This window comes from Bradysia coprophila, assembly GCF_014529535.1.
Source record: "Bradysia coprophila strain Holo2 chromosome IV unlocalized genomic scaffold, BU_Bcop_v1 contig_144, whole genome shotgun sequence".
Taxonomy (NCBI): domain Eukaryota; kingdom Metazoa; phylum Arthropoda; class Insecta; order Diptera; family Sciaridae; genus Bradysia; species Bradysia coprophila.
In genome coordinates, this window is record NW_023503373.1 from 1 (window position 1) to 22,121 (window position 22,121).

The 22,121-nt window shown below is 32.4% G+C and overlaps 1 protein-coding gene across 2 annotated transcripts in view; it reads left to right on the forward strand.

Moving 5' to 3' along the window:
- LOC119071121 (putative polypeptide N-acetylgalactosaminyltransferase 9) overlaps nt 1-22,121 on the forward strand; it is a 128,337-nt gene continuing 106,216 nt past the window's right edge. For both annotated transcript variants that reach the window (XM_037175769.1, XM_037175771.1), the window contains exon 1: nt 1-120. The gene's annotated coding sequence lies outside the window, so the exon portion shown is untranslated. The remainder of the gene's footprint in view (nt 121-22,121) is intronic.

Sequence of the window (22,121 nt, forward strand, 5' to 3'; positions counted from 1 at the left end):
TGATGTTATTATATCAGAATCAGAGAAATACAACAAGCATTTGTGTTACGCGGTTCACATGTTAATTTCCGGAATACAAATCGATCAACGGTAAATAAACGAAAATGGATTTTCATAAAGGTGAGTGATTTATATATTTTCAGTTATATTTTCTGATTTAAATTTGGTATTCGATTTTTTTGTTTGTCTGCAAGAGGGTAGATTTTATGCATGTGTAGACGTAAACAGACTGCTGTAAACGGTCTTGTTTTAACTTTAATACATGGGGGGTCTGCAAATATTCACCGGAAACATTTAGAAAAAAATATATGAAAATAAAGATAGGACTAGCGATAGAGAAACTCACATGTTCAGAATATACATTTCAAATTTACGCTTTCTTTAACGTTCAAAAAAAAATTGAAGAAGTTGTCAACGACTTTAAAGACAAATATTGTTATCGGCGTTGTTGAGTGATTGTTGGGTTTCTAGAAGTTAACTCAGATTTTAAATCAGTTCATTGCTACTCCTTACTAACACAAAAAGGCGCACCGGATGAGTTTAAGAGAAGTAGTCATAGGCTTGGACATTAGCAACACTAAAAAAAATTCCGCTTCAGAACTTCCGGAAAAATGTTGATTTCGTTTTTCTATCTAACACTAAACAATATACTCTAGAAGTCTGATAAGTGACAAAAAAAATTGATTCTATTCTGAGTCGCGCAATGCAATGGAAAATGTAATGCGTTTCTATGCGTTGCTATGTGTTACCATGCATTTTCATATAAACTTTGATTGCGTGGTGCGACTCACAAGCATAGTGCATAGTGCTATGCGTTGCTATGCGTTGCTATGCGTTTCTATGCGTTTCTATGCGTTTCTATGCGTTGCTATGTGTTACCATGCATTTTCATATAAATTTTGATTGCGTGGCGTGACTCACAAGCAATTTTCTGATGTTCTAGAGTATTTGTTTAGAATCAATAACGAAATCGACATTCCTGTGGAAGTTCTGAAACAGATTTTTTTTAACGTGAGTAGGGCTATTGGACATGAGATGTAGAAATCGAATGTGATTTTTACTTGATAGTTTTAGTGGCCTTGGTCACTCAGTAATCGCTGGTGGAAAAAATGTTTTCTTCCCGGAAGCAAAAAAAGTGTAAAACTTCCCGTTTTGTAAGTAAAAATTTTGAGTCGACAACAGTTGGGAATGTCACTCCCGTGATCCCGGACTTTTTCCACCAGCGAATCTAATTAATAGTTTTAGTAGTCTAGTCAAATATGTTTCATTCGTCCAAATGTTTCGTAAGTACCTGCAAAATCCGTCTGTTAATCAAACCGGGAAAACTGACATTTCAACAAGTCGTTTCTACTCCTCTAAGCCTTAGATCTCCGCAACACGACGAAACCATTATCCATCACATACAAAAAAAAATGAATTAAAATCCATTCTCTGTGCGGTACGCAATACTGTTCATCAAAAATTCATAACTCACTCTAATCCCTTCCATTAGCAGAAAACTGAAAAGAGAGAAGCAGATTCAACAATTTTTTTGTTCTGTTCGTACAAAGAGAAAACCTAACTAATTCATAATTTACCTTGTTATTTACATCCTCAATTTATCCTTCTCAAAATTCAAGTTATCTCCTGATGTACGTACATTTTCTGGGTATTTATAAATAACTAATTTCTATTCCACTTATGTCTATTTTCAATAACAAAGAACATTCTTTTATTTGCTTCTTCTTTTTCGGAAATACTATAAATATTCTCTTTCTGGTTCCCAACATGACTTATTTTATTATTCCATTAAAATGGTATACTCTCTCTGCATATATATATACACACACCGACGATATAAAGACAATGGTATTGTAACCATAGAGCCACCAGTATGATGAGCTCGAATATCAGCCCATCTACATGGTTTTGTATTCGGTTTAAAATAGATGACCTTTTCTAATTCCAAATGGTCGACGCTATGCTATGTGTTAAGTGGATGGATGTATAATTCCAATTTACCCATCTACCCGATATTTGAGTTTGAATTTGGTTTTGGGTTTTTGAATTTGACCCATGTTCCATGCTGCGATTTATCAACCACATTCAGCTGAACCTCTATACGATCAATAATCATTTTATTTTTTGTGTAAGTCAAGTACACATATTACGATACAAAAAACTAGATTTTTCTTTTTATTAAAAACCAGTTTTCACTTAATACGTTTTTTTATTGATTCGTATGGGTATATAATGGTCAATCATTTCGTTGCTCATCTCTAAGAGATAAGCCAGTGATGATTTTAACGCGAAATATTCGTTTTCTACGAACGTTTAATGACAACGGTTTCTCTTTTTTTTCTTTATTATTTATTTCGGTCCTGTTGGTTGTGTAATTATTCAAATTTGTCGTTGGGAATCTGTAACTTATTACGCGGAGATTTCCACCGCAAGGTAGGTTAATGATGAAATATTGAAATCAATTTGTCTGAGTGCTCGTTCAACGAAAAACGCTGATCCGTTGTCGTGGGATCAATGTTCGTGTATATGCACGTTGAGTTTGAGTTTTTTTTTTAATGTTTACGTGCCGTGAAAGATGAATTGCATTGTTGCACATGCACATGTATTATGGAATCCAATAGCAGTATAATTTATGTAACCAATCGTTATCGAGATTAACGTTTCGATTCTTTTTCGTTGCTTAAGGTGAAACCGCAGGGCAAAGGAAGTTTACTTAAATGGTTAGTTTTACAGTTATTGTAATATTTTAGAGCGGACCATCTTACAGTTTGTTGGCAACGATTTTAACGATTTGATTGTCGACACAATATGATTGCATTGTCATTTGATCATTTTTGATGGTTTTTCGACAACAAATTTTATCGTGAAGCAGCTGTATTTCAGAAGTCTTTTGTCCAAATATATTTAAAGATGAATAAAGCAATATGTCTTTGGAGTCAATGCACTGCGCGGAGTAAAGTGAATATCGTCAGGTTTACAAAGAATTGAGTAACAAAAATGAATTTTGGCTAAAAATGTACTGTTCCCGGTCAAATATTCAAATATTTATTCCACCCCTTACTATGCAACAAACAGATTCTACGTTTTATTGTTACAATTCTCTCGTGCTATGTACCCTTTCATCATTAAGAAAAAGTCTGAAAACTGGAGTAATTAAAGAAGATGTATAAACACATTCAGTTAATTTCGAGCCCGGGATGTTTTAATTACTCTTTCAGCTCAATTTTATTATCTCTTTATCGATGCAATGTAAATTTTGCCATAAACATGAGGAAACATTAGAAAATTGATTTGCGGAGCTAAAACAGCTAAAACCGTTTGATAATAATTACCGACCTGTTTTCCAACACTTTACGAATCGAATTAAAATCCAAAAAGGTGAGATAAAAAATCGTTACAAGAAATACCAATTTAAGCGTCTACGACAGACTATATAAATTCGTTCGCATGTAATCTGATTAAAGGCAGAGCTAATGGTGCTTTTAATTAAAGCTTATCTTATCGGGTTCTGACTTTTTTATGTTGATATTTTATCATCGCAGTCACTTGTTTGTTTGATAATCACTTTCGATATTTCTTCGAAATATTTGCTTTGGGAATAAAACGAAACACACAAAAGCATGCCAGTTCATGAAATGAAGAAGAAAAAATTATAGTGAAGAGTGGAAATGATGGCGTGGCAGCTGACGATAAAAATTCGTACATAATAATAATATTTATTACTTCCCTCGTATTTTTTTTATAGATTTTGTTTTTTTGGGCTGTTTGTCTTTGATTTTATTTTTTGATTTTGTACAATGTACATGTTAGGACACATTTTCAATGTAAAAATATGCAAATTCAACCGCGTCTTATTATCGGAACGTGTTACGTTGTCCGAATTATGGAATATTTTAATAAACGATTAAAATCACTGCAGTTCATTTTTATATACCTTGGCTAAGTCATAATCATATTCAGTGGTGCACCGACATTTCAAACTATAATGCGTGTTCGTCTATCTTACATTCAATCTGATATATTCAGGTGTATGAATAATGAATTATTCATTTTCGTGATATGACTGGTTATGTGGACAATCAAATGAGTTTCCTTGATAATCGAAATAATATATGTGCATAATATAATGTGCCTTGCCTTTGTTGTAAGAGGCACATATTCTACGTAAAACTTTTGCACTATACTATCAGTGTTGGTGATGATGTTTCTTTTTCTTGTTGGATTTTAAAAATGACCTTCTTCGGTTTGTTGTCGTCAGGTAAACATTTTTTTGATACTAATTGACTTGGCCGGTGAATGTAAATTTGATTTAGACCCGTACGAAGTATTGGAGCTATTTACTTTCAAGTATCTTTCATTAGAAATTTTAATCCCGGTTTTGATTTATTCACATGATGTCAAATGAATAATGCAAAAAAATATGATCAATTCAGTGAAAGTATTGTGGCTGATTAACTTTTCTGATAAATGTTACTCTTTTCAATATTTTGCTTCGCTTGCATTCGATTTTTTTAAAATATTTTTTCAAAATAGAGAATTCGTGTGGTATAGTTACACAAATTGAGAATACAACGAACGGTATGCGTAATGTAGTTTCAGCGTTATTGTTTAGAATAACAATTCTAGTTTTGTAGCTTACGTTAGCAAAAAAGAAATATATCACGAATAATTGAACTACTTATCTTACACTTGTTTGTGTTCATCACTAAGAAAAGAAGTGCAATTTTTCGAGATATTTTGTGTTATAAAATTATTGTTTATTGTTAACATTAAACTAGAGGTAATTGTTTGATGTATTTAGGTATTTAGCCATGAACAGAACATGGACGATTCGTGCGAATGCAAGGCTAGTTCGAAAGCTTGAATTTATCTTTAATTTAGGAAGCTAGTCTTTCGTAAAAAGTAAAAATATAAAAATGTATCTCGAGCCCGTGCTACGTGTGGGGGTACTGCATTTAGTGTTTAGTTTAGAGCAAATTGATTTTTGCTTTTACATATCAACCTAGCAATTTGGTGTCTTTCTGCAGTCAAATTGACCTTTCCTTCTATAGAAATAGGCCTGAAGATTCAGTGTCCAATTAGGAGCAAATTGATTTTTCCTTTTTCAAAACGGCCTAACAATTTGGTGTCGCATTAGAAGCAAATTGATCTTTCCTTCTACAGGTTAGCCTAACAATTTCAGGTTAGCACCTGAGGCAAATCGAGGCCTGCGAATTTGGTGGTGTATTAGGAGTGCAAATGGATTTATGACTGATAATATAAAGTGATTATTCGTCTCTGTTTGCGAAACGTGGTACAGTTTTAGAGTGGGGCAACCCTTACTAGATGAAATGTTCTATTTATCTAGCTAGAGCATGACTTTCACATCAGAAATTATAACTGTAAGTTCCACCGGGTGGAAATAGCATATTAGACAATAATTGTACCCGCGGGTACAAATAGCGTATTAAAGAATATTTGCACCCGGATGTAAATAGCGTCTACTAAACATTTTTGTCCTGATTAGTACTATCTAAAAAAATAGCTGCTAAGGAAATCTTGTAAAAAAATTTCCGAAGTTATAACAGACATAGATTCATACAGCTGTCTGCATAGTTATTTTAAGGTTTCTCCATTTGCACTGTGGACATTTTTATTTTTATTTTGCACCGCAATCATTAAACCTGTTCCTTCTTCTAAACTATCGCCCATTGGTTCATTGGTTGGTGAAAATTGTTTTACTTCGTTTGATTTAGCATAAACTTTGCGATATAAGAGGACACCAGTTATATGTGTTCATTTAATTTCATCGTCGTTGCCGATAAAATATAGTTAGCCGTTACTAAAAAGGTTAGATGAAAGACTTTTTTTTTTAAATATGGTCACACGGTCCCACTGTTCGGCAAAACTACAATACAAGTCCTCGTCTTATTTAAGTTTGCTTATTAAATTACGACCGTACTTGTTATCAATGTTATTAATTCTGGTGTGACATAATAAAACTAAATCGAGAAAGATTTTGAACATGTGTAGAAATGTATTAGTTTTGAAATTAGTCATGACTAAACGACCGTAGTTTTGTTAAATAACATAATGGAGTTGCAATACAGTAAAATGAAAAAGCTATAACATTATTGTGTAAATAAAAGACGTTAATAAAATGTGCATATTTTCAGTCGAAGCACTTACTTGTAATATTTTTTGACATGAAATGGATTTATTTAAAGAACCAATTTCGAAATAGAGCTCAGTTTTACAATGTTGTTCCATTAGTGTAGAAATATGGCTGTGTCAAAAGCAGTAAAACAAGGTCACATGAAATATAATAACCAAATGAAACTGAGCCGTAGCCAGGTTATGATAGCCATGTAAATCTTTTCAACTCTAAATTAAGAATTTTACAAAATTCTGATAAAGTTTATGGATTTCTTGGAAGGTCTCATAACAATGTCACATACGCATAGACTGGAGTTCTGAATTTCAAAACGTTCACATAAATTTATCGAGTGATAAATTTGATTTTCACCGCAAATTAATTTAGCTCAAAGCATGTGTGTAGTGTATAAAGCGCACTATAACAACTCTTTCAATGTTATGTTCTTCGTATAAACTGACGGTTTCGAAAAATATTTCTCAAAATAATATACATCAGCACTTAGTATCACCAAACTATACCAAACATGTTGGTATTACATTGCACAAAGTGTATTTAAAAGTTCGAAAGCATTCAAGAGCAAAGTTCTATTTGGTATGCAAAATTTAGCACAGACAAAGAAGACATGAAAAAGTCCATATATCCGTTAGCTTTCCGAATAACACAGTTTTTCGCTTTACCTTCCATTCGTTGATAATATTCTAAACGTATTTGATTTTAAAATATTTAAGTATGCCATCCGTACCGAATGCACTCTAAAGTCCATTACTTTATAAAAACACATACATTTAGCATTCACTATTTCGCCCATAAAACGCTTTCAACGTCTATTGAATTTTGGAGTATGTTACCATCTAACAACTTCTCGCTTAACAATCGCAATTTTGATTATTTTCTGAGAGAAATTCTCCATTCTCGAACATACCATACAAAATGTGTAGTGCATCCACAAACAGCATGCATATATGTACAGTACATGCAATAGTTCGTGGTTCGAGTATTTAATATGCATGTATGCAGACTGCAGACATTAAGAGGATCTTAAGTATTCCTCCAAATTACTGGTCTTCAAACAATTTTAGCTGATTACGAACATACGAGATAACTAACTGGAAATCATATGCCTAAACAATTTTTATAGTGTTATTGTTTGAACGATGGCAGTTATTTTCCATGACATTCGTTTCGTGACAGATATCACTGCAGCATACCGCTATATTATTACCCATATCCGTTGGTTGTTTCACGTAGTTTTATTACTTCGTTATTATCACCTAACTTTCTTTCTCGTTAATTTTTCACGACATTCAAGTAAATAAAGTTACTGTCGTGTGCTTTACGACTTTGTTTTGTTTTGTTTCTGCAAGTTTAAATATTTGCTGCAATTGCATTAATCAAAATTAGCTTAAAGTACACGGAACAAATGCCGAACATCCTCGTTAAATATTTATCTCACTGTGTAGTGTACACCTCTTCTGACTACTTATATATTATCTCAGCATAGAAAATCAGTAAACTGTATATTTACGAGTCCCATTCTTTGGAACGGTGTGTTTTGCTATTTTCAGAACAGTCCGAACTCATGACAAGATTGAATAACAAGATTAAAATTGTTTTGTACCGTCGTAGTTATGTCTAGAGTAACTGTTTACGGCTTTGTGTGTGCACAGTATTCATGGAACAACCAGTTAGGATTCAACAATAATGATTTAAAAACCATCAAACATGCGACCTGTATAGAATTAAGAGACAAAATAGTCATATCTTATATCCCACTCGTAATCCTTTGAAATGAAATGTTGCATTTAAAGGCGTTGCAGTTATACCAATCGAGATAATGGTTTCAAATTAATTCATAAAACGTAAACATACATACTACACCAAAATTGTTCACTGACCAGTCACACATGTATAACTGGATTACGGAATCGGTTTTGTATATTCAATGACATCTGAATGTGTTAATTCAGTAGCACAGGAGAGAAGGTATACGAAAAGTGATTATTTTGTTTCTCATTTTGCTGTATTTGGCTGTATTGTAGCTATACAATTGTGTATAGTGAATTCCATGTTTCGACGTTCGGTACATCATTGCAGGTGTGCACGAAACTAAGGAAAATATCTTACGAATTTGGATTGAATTATTTGAATCGCATTATTTGTTTTTGAATGGACAGTCGATGATGCAAATTCTCTTTTAATTGAATTCCTAATAGATAGTCAAACTGCTTTATGTTTTTTATGAAAATATTCCTAATTGAATATTACATAAGATGTTACAATTTCTCGTTTCTTGTCTGTGGCCGAACTGTCTATCAATACAAAATTGTAATACATAAAAGTTGATACCACCCACGAACTCGTCTATTAAAAACTAGTGTCTCTGCATATTTTCGTGGGAATTTAAAGATCAAATGAAATAAGAAAGAAATCTGTGATAAAATCAAAGCCACCACAAAATTATACCAAAAAGGAATTCTTAGCACGGAATTGAAATTTTCTCCGTCATGCTATAAATTACTAAAATAATCGATTTTGGTAGTACTCAGAAACTTTATATATAGTAATACCGTGTGTACCACCGACATTAATCAGCACATTTCTTACTTGCATAAGAATGGTACGTAGACTTAAAGTGGGATTTCTTTTATTTATCGTTCGGTATAGTTATATCTGTTCACTCTGTGCAGCTATAAAATACGACGAAAAATAAAGAGATGAGGCGTAAACACTGAACTTACAGATCACATTTTTTTCCTCATCCACGGGTGTTTATGGATTGATGTTTAAGACGATGATGGCCATAAGTAAAGAGGCACCGTGTTGAATATAAAATTGCATCGAATTTAGGGTGTTTTTCTTCTTCGTATTTCATTTTCTTATATACATTCGTTTTTCTCTCCATCGATTGGTTTTGGTGTTCGTTCTGACTGGTTATCGGTATGAGTCGATAAATGTATATTTTATTTCAAGAGTTTTATTCACAAGAGTGAGTGGGTTTTAATAAATTTTTTACGAGTCAATGAAGCGTGTTTTTTTTTCACTTCATCTTCTACCATTTGTTTCTTATTCTGAGTATGGCGTAGTAGTAACGCTTATTGATTATTTAAAATGTAATATTCGAATATTTTTTTTTGTCGAGAACTTTTATTTGTATTACTTTCTAACGATAAACTGAGACTTTTTTTTTAGTCCTTGGGATCGTATCTATGTCTACAAGTGAAATTGAAATACGATATTATTCTTGTGTTACCATGTATATATCGTGCTCTTATAATTTGGTATATTGAGTTGCTTCAGGGTATGAGGAATAGTCTACCCTTTTATTACCAATACATGTCGAGTTATTACATTTTTGATCAAAACTGGAACTGGAATAAACATTTTTTTAATGATCCCTTCTCCATAGAGATGACTTATATCATATCTCTTTTATACCATGAAAGTATGTTGTTATGTTGATGATGTTATGCTATCTAATCATCTTAATCGTACAATAAGTAACAGTAATGATGCAGGGCAGATAATGTTCGGTAAAATTTTAATGAGCGGTAGTGTTTATAAACACGAAAATTTGCGTCTTGTAATACCAAAACTGGTCATTTGTTATATAGTTCAGCTGATTTGTTTACGCTCCGTTACTTTAACAGCCTTTCGGACATATTTCGAAAAATTTGATTTCTCCAAAAACCAGCTATGGAATGGAAGTTCCTCATAAAAAATTCACCAATCCATTCATTACTCCAGTGTAATTAGACAGAAATGATGTTAACGTTCTGGTCAACGTAGTTTTCTTTCACCTAAATTATCCAAAAGGTCTATAACGTAATTTCTATAATTTTTTGTTTTGTTTCTAACGAAATCACAAAATAACATGAAATTACAACCACATTTCCTAATTGAATCAAATTATTTCCGCCATTATTTGTATATTTATGAGTTATATCTTCAAAACCGAAAAATTATAATTTTCATAAAAAAACCAGAACTCCCAATTCGTTTCGCCGACCGGCGACGGCTGCAAATAATACACCATTCGTTCAAAAAAAATGTTTCTTTCAAAAACTCCGATTCCAAATGAGCAATAAACAACAACAATCGAATGTAAACAACATTATAATACCAACTAAACGAATGCTATACTCATATAATGTAGCCCTAACGCTCGAGATATGACCATTGACCATGCCACCAAAACTGTATAACTGTACAAAATTTATAATATTTTTACTCAAAGATTATTCATCTCAGTTTTCTTCTATTCATGCGTCAATATATACAAACAAAACGAAACATGGAGAAGTTGCACGGTGAGCTTGAAAATGTTCATACCTGATATGTCATGCACATGAAATTTTTTTTATTGATTTTTTTTTTATTTAATTGTTCGTTTAATCAAATCAAGTTTATACAGTTTGTTTACAAATAATTCTTGTTAAAAATAAATTTACAGTCTGCCAGACTTTTCCAAATTTATGTATGAAAATTTCGTCATTTTAAGTAATACTAGACTTAAAAATTTAAAAAAAAATTGACATTTTTTTATTGATGTTAGTAGCATCTCCGTGATTAAGAATCACATAATATTAAAATCGAGTGTACGGCAAAATTTTGAGATAGATCTTTATTTTGGGTTTTTGGTGTACTCTTTGCACTTCTGCAACCTATCGTTTCAATTTTTTTTTGCTCTAAATTGGTTTTGCTGAGTTAGCCAAGAGTCTGACCATCTCACTCATCTAACTTCATGAACAATTTCATGTGGATGACACAACAAGTATAGAAATTTTCAAGCTCACCGTGGTTGTTTTAATACCGCAAACCAATCACACCAGTCACGATACCGTTCAATTTATTTAAATTACCTGTCATTAAAAATTGTTGATGATGGCATGGTCTTTTAACCATCTTTTGTGTGTTGGGTTATAGAGTTATGTTGTTGTATCGTTTGAATACGAACGAAATTCATACGTGTTGTGCGTTAGAATGTTAGAACGTTATTTTTTATTTGGTTTTTCGTTTAGCAGTATAATATAGTATAGACGAACGATTCTTATGGGCGAGATCGATTTTCTAGTGATGTTACAAGTTTAATAGAAACTATTGTAACATCAAAATTATACTTTTTATGAAAAGAAATGCATACCAATCTTCCATCTAATCTATGGGGAAATCGTGAGTTGGATTATTCTGATTGACCTGTATATAACATAGAACATTGCTATTCTGTGCTTTTCATTTGATCTGTTGTTTGACATTTTTTTTTTTTTTATAAATCTTCATTGTACGAGGATTTCGCAATGTTGTGTCCGTTAATTTAGCAGCAGGAGTTAAAGTTAAAGTTAATGTAGCTTTACAGACCAACGCGAAAGACACCAGCATACAAAGGGAAAGTTTGGATTAGGTGAAGCTAAGTCCACTTTGTAAGATGACAAATGATGTCTATTGTCTACGAGATGTTATTGACACGCTCTACGCTCAGTGTTTATTGAACCATCAATTTGGTCAATTTCAATCGTCACAATAAACGTATAGTTGGTTGTCCATTGCAAATTCATCTAGGCCTTCTCCTCACCTGCACGCGCCGCCATTTCCTAGGTGAAAATAATTTCATTCATTCAAATAAATATTAAACCATTTTGCCACAAATGTAAATAGTCACGAACAGATATGCGTGCACGCGGTGTTTAAGGCAGAAATTGTTTTACAAATCAGAAAAATTCAGTCAGTGGCATTTGAAATATTTTTGAGCGTAAGTGACACGCCATAAAATATAATAAGTTTGTTGTTTTCTTTCGGTGCTATATAATTTCCAATATTGAACAAACGCTAATACCGAGACTAAATACAAATTAGCATACTGAGCAAAATAAACAATTTTTAAACAATTACCGCCGACAATAAACATTATATCATTACAAATATTAAGCTGAATGTCTATAACAAAGCTCTTAAATCCAATTTCCCGACATAAATTTCCATTAAATTGCCAACTACCATATGTACACTTTCATAGGCAATTCACATAAATCTTCCGTCGTTATGGCATATATACATTTGATTTCTAAAATATTCAGAATATTTTCCAATAATATTATCAAAAACTTTGAAACAATTCTGGAAAGTTTTATGTATTTATAACGATTTTTGCTAAATACCCTCTCGTGTTTGTGGCACGATTTACTTTCACGTTTTTCGTTGTACATAGGTATGAAGTGGACTCAGAAGGTAGTAGATGGTTATTGTATTTGTGAATGGTTGGAGAAGAAAAGCTTCCGGACAAATTTTTTTGATTTATGAACAGGTTCATGCGGGAATAAATAATAAAGATTTATGAATAGACTGAGCTATTATAGTAGCTCGTGGAATGGGATGGTTAGTAGCTTTCAGAGTACATTTTTCGTTTTTTTTTTCTTTTTCGGGTAGCTGGATTTGATGTGAAATAAAACTTGAAAGAAAACTTAACTGAACTAAACGATAGATGCACACGATGTCACTTTCCATTTATGTCAACAGCAGAAAAATCTACAACACTAATGCCTCATTTTCAATTTTTGCTACGAAAGTTTTTAGCTGTAGAAACGGAACAACTTACAACAAAGTTTATATCTACTTATAAGTGGTAAGCGCTACAATTTTTGAGTATAGAACAGGATGTTTTAAATTCATTGTGATAGCGTTTCAATTTAAGTCTGAAAAATTTATAATATTCAACTCGGAGATAAAAATATTACTCGTAAAACTTTTGAACATAACACAGTGGATGTGTAAGTGTATGCAGCATGTATTTTCGAAATCTATTCTTCACCTTCAGATGCTGTTTCTGTTGATGTAATATATTCTCTTATTTCTACAATTTGAACAGACCACTGTTAGTCGTCATCCATAGCATGTTAAGCTTGGCTTGGCACTACCAGATGCAAACAGAATATTATACACAACGAACGGTATATAGCAAAACCCGATGCAGGTATGAAGAAGAGGTGATTTATTTTCCAAACGAAATACAACTGTAAAATTGCATTCGTACATATATCAACCATGCCATTATTTCATTTTCTACTTTTCCTTCGTACAATATAATTTCATTCTACCTTCTTCTCAAGGATGGCAAGCAGAAGAAACATTTTTCTCCGATTCTCGTTGTACAACATACCATCGAATCATTTTCATGGAGTGTACTGCTTGTGTATATCAGACATGGTTTTTATATGCAGAAAGATCACGGTGTAGGCAAAAGAGGTTAGGTCTCTTTTTTTTGAAATTCATGACACTTCTTACTCAGGATCTATTTCTGTACGAATTACATTTTTTTTTACTGTCGATTGAAAAAATTGTATTTTCGAGACGGAAATTTTTTACATTTTCACGATGGAAAAGTGTTATATAAGCGACTGTTCAAGTTTCGTATAACAAGACATGCCACCCTCCCCGACAAACTTGATCTGAACATGAAACATGAAAAAAAGTGAAGAAAAATTGTCGCTTCATGATGACTTCTTGTATTTACAACGAATACGAAATCTAATGGAACAATATCTAATTAAGGTGTAGCTTATATTCAGTTTAAAGAAGTTATGATTTGATAAATGAAGAAAATGGAATAACTCGCACAATTTTATGCAAAGATGGGAGAGTAAATAATAAAATTTGAAAATGATAGAGCGGAGGAAATTTAATTTATTACGAATTTTGCGGAAAATTGGGAAAATTATACGAATTTGCTGTGAATGATGATAATTCATTGTGATTCGTTTGAATCATCACCGAATAATAACGAGTACATTTGCTGGGTTTAGTCGAGGAACAGTTTTTAATTTCATTAAATAATAAAATTGAGAACTGCAGACAATAATTGTTTTGTTAGTGTGATGATTTCATTAAATGTTTATGCTTTCATTTCAGTCATTTGTATAAATTCCATCATTTTAGAAGTAGCTCGAGTAGTCTTTCCTCTTCAGGGACAAAAAAATCAACTGACCAGCAGCATATTGCAGTAGAGTTGTCAATAACAATATCAACAAAAATACCTCCCTTCCTCATTAATTTCGGTTTCCAGCAATAAACCGTCGATTAGGGGGGGCGCCAAATTGTATGTCTGTCAATTAATTCAAATATTATTTTTTGCCATCATTATTCCCATTCCATTTAGAACAACTAACGAACATGAATTGGAATCGATGGACGAAAATATAACTCAAAATCTAATACCGCCATTAATTTTGTGAGTTTCCCATTTATATTTTAACGAACGAACGAGGGAAAAAAAATGACGACCAAATCCTCTCTGATTAATTCAATTTTGATTCCAAATGTATTCGGGCCCGCAACCATTGCATATATTAAACATTGTTCTCGTGTCTGCGGAGATATGTGTCAGCTACATATTGCCATTATTGTATATTGATAGAGGGAGCTTTGTATGTGCACTCCAGGGATCAACCAATGATATCATTCATTTGGATCTTGTTTATTTGTTGAGTGGTTAACTTTTTCATTATTTAAAAAATTCACTGGGAATAGAGTGCCAAATAAATATCGAGAAAGCGGAATTGCCTGCAGTCATCGCTATGTATTGTATCCCCCTTTTAACCGGAAGTTATGCTGCTCACAACAAATGCAGATATTAAAAATCTATAATAAATCGTCATTTTGTCATATATCTATGTTTTGTAGCAGTGTTGCTTTTTCTATAACAGATAAGTTGATATACAAAACCGTTTCAGTCGGGTATTATGCAAATAAAGTCAGCGAATTTTTTCCCCTTATTGTCTCTGTTATTATATTGTGTGCACCAAGTTTACCGAGTTCAATTTGTTCGAAATTCCAGCCATAGAACACTTTAACCGACTGCATAGAAATACTTCGATTTTGTGTTCCTCTATTTTAAACGGTTTTTTATTATTACCGGATCGGAATTGGTTTCTAGCCGTATTGAATTAAATCATTTAATTTTTTCTCACCGTATCGTCGTCTAAACAGAATCGAGGTGTACATTTTGTATTTTACTCTATGCACACTCGTTTTTCTCGATAAATCCGAATGAATCACAGTAGATAAAATTTTATTTGTTTGTGTGTTCTTAGTGGCAAGCAGCTTGATTTTACAAATAAATATGCCAGTGATGTGGGGTCTTATTGAATCAATTGATTCTACTGTATACCGGTATTGGTATTGGAGAAGTGTTTAGCTACTAGTGCGACTCAGCTTTAACTTAATTCCTATAATCATCAGTCAATCGTAATAGTTGGCGTTTGATTTGTGAATAGACAATATTATCTGAAGAGAGAACATTCATTTGATGTTAGAATACTGTTGCCACTACGAACATGGGTCTAGAAAATTTCCAATTTGTTTAACAGAATTTAGACGAAATCGAATCAATTTATATATATATATATTATTCAATACCCGTTAAAGCAATTACTTAGTTTCTTCTACACATTTTCGAAGTTGTATTGGGTTGAAAAGATCCCCTTATTTCAATATCAAATTATAATTTCAAAAACTTTTCCATGTTTGTTATTAATAGTGTAGTGTCATTGTGGTGAACATAAACTTGCATGATAAATGATTGAAGTTTTTGAATCTAAAGTTACGTTGAATGAAAATTTCAAAATTGGTTTCATGTAGTATTTAAAACTTGGTATTTAGTCATTACGATGTAATAGAATAGTTTGAGTTCGCTGTTATAAGAGTTGGATTTGTTGAGGAAATTGCTGAATTACAATGTGCACTGTAGCGTCGACTTATAATTTGAAGTTTCTGCAGTATAAATGTGAAATTAAATAATTTTGGAAGTTGTGGCGGATGAATATTATACCTCTTAAAGGTAAAATGTAAAACTTTATGGAATTTCTTTCAGTTTTGAACTATAACACTTGCTTTGCTGCGTTTAGTAACTAACATTGGCACATCAGCAACCACATTACCAATCACACGTTACAACAGTATACAAAAATGTTTATAAATACACTGACTGCTTTGATATCTTCAAGGAAATAATCTCTCGATTTTCTTGAAGTTTTCACAACTTTTCTTGGGGTTTCGTTACATTTATTTGAGGACTTAAGAAAGATTAGAAAACTTCGACAGAAAATTGGAAAAGTACTTTCTTCAAAACAGACCTGTTTTCAACATTTGAAATGTATATTTACTCGAAAGTATTCATCTTCTGTATAATTTATTGAATTCTACACAAATTTTTGATACATCCGGCGACCTGGCAATAAGTGACGCATTTCGTTTTAGCTGTTTTTGAGCTGTCATACAAACAAAAGCGTTTTACATGTTTAAACGGTTTTTCTGCACTACCACGCGCATGCGTGTTACTATTTCACCCGTAAAAGAAAGTGAGACTTTGTTTGCATGAGCCAATAGGACGAAAAACAGCTGAAACAAAATACGTCATTTATTTCAAAGGTGCCGACTGTAATTGGAGTAGTAAAAGAATCTCAACCAACTCAATGACTAATATTCATTGACTATGCATTCTGAGCTGTTGTAACTATTGTTATATCAAAATGCCTGAATAATATTAGCGTTGCTGTTTGCTAAACAATTTTCACTGTTTGTTTCAACCCAAAATTTAATTAATATTACTACAGGTAGCTGCATAGAATTTATTTACGCAGCTACACTGCGGGTAAATGTGTATCAAAACTCGATAAAATTAAATTCAGGGAGTGTATGCACCAAGATGGTTAATTCAATTCCAGCACAAAATGTAACCGCAAAATTCGCAAAGTGAATTCTTTGTGAAAGTTTATTCCATTCATATGATATTATTAAGGATATTGTTCTATATTAACTTTTGTTGTTTCGTTTCTGATTGCTAATTGCTTCCCGGGTAGAACGAACATTCTTTTTGCTTAATTTTTGCTCTGTAAATCTTCCTGAAATTTAATTGAAGTTCAGAAGTGCAGACGAGTAGATTTAATACAATAAATTGAATTACAAAACTTAAAGTGCCATAAATTCTTTTAACGAAGAAGGCCCTTTTAAGAAAGATTGTGGTCTACCTTCCTGTATTTTTTCACGTTAGTATCAGAGCTTAGCGGGCATACAAAGTGATACAATCACTGTAGAGCTAGACTGCTATTGTGAGGGATTTTGTGGCAGAGTGTTCAGTTCAATTTTGCACTTTTGTTTAAATATCCTTTCAATTAAAACTCTTTATATTTGTATAACATCCATCCACTGATCGCTCTGCCACATGCTGCCATGAACATCAAGCCAATGTTTTAATCGAATATTTTTCCCTGGAAATAATATTTATTTATCCTTGACAGCCATCCGTCAGTGTATAAATAGCCATGGCCCGGAGCTATGAAAATTTCCGTTTTCATTGTTATCGATTTAGAAAAAATGAACCGATATTTTTAAATTGATTTATAATGATACCGTACCACCTTTCAGTAACCTATTCCATAATTTAATAGGCCAAATTATGTGCAGAATTTCATTATTTGTTGCTTCATCAGCATCCACCGATTTTCGTTTTTTTGTTTAGTTTTGTTTTCTTTTATGAGTTTTTATGTGAAGATTCCTTCGATACGCTATAATCAATCCTATACATTCATGGTTGCCGCTTATACACTTTCCATTCACCATTCTCATGCTATCGAACACCATGATTATTATCATTTCGTTTTCGATTATTGATTCCTGTTTCCTTATGAACCAATTTTTCGGTTAAATTGTTCAAATTAATTTCCAGAATCGCAAAAGATTTAATCAGACAATCGTGTTGGTGTTTTGTTACATAAGTGATTGTTATCCCATTCCGTTTCGCTACTCCTCTTTTTATATTATGTAACAAAAGCAAAGAAAAACAAAAGGGATCTGTGATTTTAATGGTATTAATGGTTCATGGGTTCATGTTTGAATGTTATTCTTATTTGTTTTTAGATAATTCATCTCGTGTCAGCTCAACAGTCGTATGTGTTATTGGGTGTTTCCGTTCCTAGATATTCTTTGTCGGAAATTTAATCAAGGAAATGTTATGTAATCATTCAGTGGGAAAAAGCAGGAAGATGCCAATGGAGTTTTACAACAATTTCGGTTAATCTCATTGTCTATTTTGATGTTGTTATATTTTTTTACACGGTTCGTTACGATCAATCCCTTTAATATTTCATGTCTGCTGTTTGGGTTTGAATTTGAAATACAATATTGTTGTTCTGAAAACAAATACCATTTCTTTTCATCGTGTAGCCTTTTATGGGTCATAGCTTCACAGAAAGTGTTTATTTATTTTACCGGCCAAAATGTCTGTGTTTCATACATTTCTTTATCACTGGCGTTGTGGGATATTTTACACATTACCGCGCATAAAAGGTTTTCCATTTCTGTTCAATGTTTCATAGAAGAAAAACCCAACCCTTGGTCGACAGATAGGTGTAAAAACCAGGATAGAAAAGTACAATTTTAATTCAATTAGGAATATTTAGATTACTTAAATCGTGGATAGCATTGAAAGTGTTCCGACTCTATTTTGCTGAGATACATAAAATTATGTTGACGGCGCTACTGTCTAGTTTTTTTTGTAACCAACATTGACGAGATGTCATGAAATTTTTCTTTTTTAGAACTTTATGGTTTGGTGATTTTCTCGTTTTATCTTATTTTACGGTACTGGTAGCATATTCAGTTTCCCTTGGCACCGGAACATCTATGTTGATCTATAATATTCTTGCTACAACTGACATGTGAAGGCATTACATAGCATAGCACTTCGTTTACAAGGTATATGTCGTCCATGTATAATGCTAGATTTTATAGGCAAAGTATTTCGATAATGATCGGGTATTTGTTTTGTGGATTATCGTAATTTGATGTTTACACGTGAATGACTTTTGTAAGGAAGATGATAATTCGATTTTTTTAACAGGAAAATAAATTGTAATCATCGATAGTGGCAAGGTCATGTGTCTGTGTCCGTTACAGTAGGAAGTAAAAGAGACGATTTACTGTCAACCGATCACGATGGTACTTTAATTTATAGTTCAGTCTAATCATACACGAACATACATAATTGCGGAAATATAATATCCACACATACTCTATACTCTTATACACAGAAATGGCATATTATTCATTGTAATATTTTGCTATCTTATTGAGCAGAAGCAATTTTTCATGTACCTTTTAACCAACATAAAAAATAACTCTTTCACATTAAGGACATAAAAGTGGAACCTTTTAAGTATCTTTATGTCAATTCCTTTTAATGTATAACATGTCAACGGAATATGTCGTATAAAGAGAATCTTTCTTTTCATATTTTCTTTTCACTTGTACCGAGATTTTTTTGTTGATAAAATTGATGACATAATTCATAAAAGTACGATTTTTTTTCGTCATCAATTTGTGTCTGTAACTATTTTAATATATGGTGGTGAAGTCTTGAGGTTAGTTAATTTTTCTACTTCACTTCGTTTTATATTTTTAAGGAGTTACTTAGGTACATGAGGTTAATATTTATTGACAATGGCTATTCACTTAATTAATATAGAATTCGCTACAATACACCATACACTTCCACATAAAATGTTATTGAATTATTGAATCTGGTATTTCTTTTGTTGTGAGCATTTTTGAGAAGATTGATTAAAAATCTTTTACTTCATTTGTTTTATCATCGATTTTGCTATATAAAGTCAAGTCCAGCATATCGCAGCGCTTATTATCGTATTTGTCGATATCAGATGACAGAGGTCGCTAGTAACGTAGTTAGCTTTGTGAAATGTGCGCCTCATTCTACCCTTAATTTTGGAACATAGGCAATACTCGTTGCCTTAATTGTTATAATATAATCGTATTTTAGTCAAACGTCGGCACTGGTCCCTATCCCTTCAAATAGAGTAATTTCCTGTCTTATTTATCTAGGTCTTATTTGGACTATAAGCAGTCTTTAAGCCATTTTTCTGGTGTGTTTTTTACTGTTAAAAAAACAGTAGCGAAAATCTGAATACCGGTTTCAAAAATACCGCTTGGATTCCCTTTTCTTGTATTGACCTTAAACCGATATCAGTTCTAGCCCTGATTAACATCAAATAATAAACCCTTACACTTTATTCATGGTATAAAGTTAGAAATTAAAGACAGTCATCAAATTCTATCACAAAACGAATACTGTCGGCTCTTGTCGAGGACCACTGATTAAAAATGTTGAAACAGAAACCCTTTTGACAGGCGCAATTCAAAAAACTTCCGAATTTCAGTAAATTATTACTTTATTTTTTTAATTTGTGCGATATTAATCACTCAAAGTCTGACTCAAAGCTGACAAAATTATTCGTACATATCAACAATGTGTGGAGTATATGCGAAAAAATCCATCATAAATTACTTGCAAATGATTAATCAGAATTGTACTGAAATTGCAATTTAAAGTTGCTCATAAAAGTTAGATTTTAATCAAAAAAAAATGGTTGATTGTGATCAGTGTTTGTTTAAGAGTTCGTTTGAAAATTTTCTCACTATAAAATTGCCATAATCTTTTCGTAAACAATCTTTCTGGTTCTGTGATCTCTTGGAATTTCATTGGTAACAAATGGCTTTTTAAATACAACGTTGTACACTGTTCCATAGGTATAAAGCTGAGCTAAACACAATTATTGTAATTAAAAAAAAAACCAACAACAACAATTCAAGTGAACTTGGAAATTTCTTGATAGCACTATTGTTCTGTGTAATTCGTAAAATTCGTATCTCATTTATTAGATGTGATTGGAGCTATCTTATCATTTGTGTGGTATTAACGAGGGTATTAACTTGTGTTCAAATAAAATATAAAACGAATGCCATCTCCGAATGAGTGATATTTCTTTTATGGATGTTCTGTATGATAAATTGAATAAGTTTATCCGTTATTGTTGTTCGAGTTTTGAATTATTGACAATATTTGCCAATTAAATAATTACATTACAAATTAGAGATGAGCGGTTAATTTGATAAAGAAAAACTCGGACCGAGCCGAATACGGGTTATATCTTTCCAGCTTTTGGGTTATCGGGTTTCGAAAGTTTATTTTGGGCTAAATTCCGGTCGGGTTTCGAAAATCTTCGAACCGCTCCTCTCTATTACAAATTATAAGATAATAATTTGTGCTTCGGTGCCCATGGACTGTAGCAATTATTACTTATTGCATAAACACTGGCAATATCCTGTGAATTATTTGTTTCATGAGTTAACCTATCCCTTCTAGTCAATTGATTTTATTTCAATAATACGAAAAGATCTTTGCTACGAATTTATCTCTGACATAAAACATGCTGAAGAAACAACATAAACGTATGATTCACAAATTGGCGCTTATGTTTAATATAACATCAGCTCATCTGTTGTGCCTATGTCTACATAAATCAAATGATTTTGCACCCTCCCATTTTGATTTAATACACATAATCTGGTTATAACAAAAAAACAATACCGAGAATCGTTATTTTGCCAAATTCATAACAACCATCATTAGCCAGAAATCAAATATCTTGTTCCCCCAAAAAATATTTCCATCTACAACAGTATTTCTATTGTGTCTCTCATTTCCTTGTTCTTTCTTCAACCGAATAATGCACCAGCAAAAAACCCTCCAAACTTCAAGCCCACTTGAAAAATTTATGTTTATTGTATAGGTACCGTCACATAACTCTTGTTCGAAACTGTTGAGCAAATAAATTGATCCGCATTTGCAAATATAGGTATACAATGACTCCCCTCCTTTATAGCACACTTTTTTTTATTAATTTAAAATCCAATAATCCGCCGAGAAAGCACTCACAGTGAAAATAAAAGCTTTTTCCATCAATGATTATCGAGGATTTTTACGGCCGCCTGTTGTTGCCAAAAGTAAATGCGTATACGCTTTTGGGCACATTGGGAAATATATATGGCAGTTTCCACGCTCAGTGAGAATTCACAATTTGTACTAACACACAGGGACTGTCGTACTAGTGTTAAAAATATACATTTACCGGTATTTTACAGA